Raw genomic sequence first — 2,156 nt, forward strand, 5'->3', positions numbered from 1 at the left:
GTGAGCCACCACACCTGGCCAAAATGATATTTTGACTCACAAATGTTACTGAACAAATATTTGGAGCTACTGTTCATTGGGCTCTATGCTTTCCTTCTGTGGTCTCATTATAGTCCATATTTCATCTCATTGCAGAAAAAGTCAGCAGCAATAACCTTAAGCCAGTTACTCTCAGTGGAATAATAACTATTTTACCAGATAATTAGAACTTTAGAAGACTTAAGCTATTTAAGGCACATATTTTAGCTGAAGAGTCTAACTTTTCCAGCACATGTAAAGGCCTCTCTGTTATTGTCTAGGCAGACGGCATTGTTGCTGGACCAAAAAAAAAATCTGTCATCTTCCTCAAGTTCAATCAGTATCCTGAGTGCCTAGCACAATTCTTAATGTGTAGTAGGTGTGTGATCACTATCTGCTGAATACATGAATGAAGGAATGAATATAGCATGATCACAACATTATTCTTTTTTTTTTTTTTTTTTAACATGGAATTTCACTCTTGTTGCCTAGGCTGTAGTGCAATGGCACGATCTCAGTTCACTGCAACCTCTGCCTCCTGGGTTCAAGTGATTTTCCTGTCTCAGCCTCCCGAATAGCTGGGATTACAGGCACCCACCACCATGCCTGGCTAATTTTTTGTATTTTTAGTAGAGATGGGGTTTCACCATGTTAGCCAGGCTGGTCTTGAACTCCTGACCTCAAGTGATCCACCCACCTTGGTCTCCCAAAGTGCTGGCATTACAGTTGTGAGCCACCGTGCCTGGCCAACACTGCTATTTTAATAAATAGATGATACCAAAAGCCTGGCCAACTTTATTCCTACTACAAGTGGGATGTGTAAAGAGGATATAGATTCTTTATTTGATCTCTAACTGACGTGATCTTTTTTATGAGCTGGGAGCCCATTGGCTAGATAGTGGAGAGAAAATCTTTAGATCAGTTTAAATCTCCATTGGAAACAAAAATTGACACTCTCTTTTGAGGTTTAACTCAGCCTTTTTGGTAGAATTGAGCAGTCTTTCAGATTGGCCCTCTGTCTCCTGGCTTGTCTCTGAGATGCTACTCCAGGGACCACAGAGGCTGGGCTGACTTACGTCGCCACAGGAAAGGGGCCCCCAAAGTGGATTTGACTCTGCTCTGGCTGCCAGAGCTCATCCACATGTTGGTGGTTTCTTGGTCACTATGGCTGATGAACTCGTGGCCTATTCCTGTGCAAGTTGGTCAGGACCGTGAAGGTTTGGCCTTTTCTCATCAGATGATGGTGCTGCAGTCACTGCTGAGTGTCTGGCATATCCCCCATCTGTCCCTGACCCAGTCTGTATGTCTCTCAGGCACCTTAACAGCCACCAGCTCTCGGCTCAGTAGACCCAGACAGCCTTGGGCCACCAAATAGGCCACCTCTGCCTAACCACGGTGCTTCCTCTTCATAACTGGGCCAAGGCTGCCTCATGTTGGAGAAATACACAAAAACGCAAAAAAGAAAAGGAAGCTAGCATTTTCCCAAACATTACCTCTGTTCCATGAAAGAATGGGTGTTGACACATATTCACAAAGAAGTATATCGCATGACCCTTGGCGTGAAGAAACTTACAAATACATTTGGAAGGTGGCTTGGAGGAATGTCTTGAAATCTTAACTCAATATCTCATACCACCTATAAAACTGAGATTCAAACATTCTTGGCCTCTGCTTGCTTACTCACTCCTTGTCACTATGGAGGAAAGAGTGAAGGTTTATAAAGACAGAGGCCAAGAGTCTGGTGCTAATGGAAGTCCTTCCAAAGGAAAAGAATGATCAGGGGTATGGAATAGGTGTCATCCTCTCACACTTCATTCCAGATATCACTTTCCCACACTGGAAGGAACAAAGATGCCAGAGAGGCTCTGGTAGTGTCTCCGCTTTTGCTAGGACTGGCCCTAAGCTCTTTTGCTTCCTTTCCACCTTCTTACTGATTTTCTCTCCTTACTGCACTCCAACCTGCCACCCAAAAGACCGAGACAGCATGAAGAAAGCTACCCAGGCTTTTTTTCTCCTCTCTTCTACCCTACTACAGTGGAGAACCAACCAATCTCCATCTTGCAAATGGGGGATCTTAATAATGTTGACTGCCTTAAAAAACAAGTGCAGTATTTACTTTCATAAGATGTTTGACCTCC

The sequence above is a fragment of the Mandrillus leucophaeus genome, unplaced genomic scaffold (assembly GCF_000951045.1).
Source record: "Mandrillus leucophaeus isolate KB7577 unplaced genomic scaffold, Mleu.le_1.0 Scaffold429, whole genome shotgun sequence".
Lineage (NCBI taxonomy): Eukaryota > Metazoa > Chordata > Mammalia > Primates > Cercopithecidae > Mandrillus > Mandrillus leucophaeus.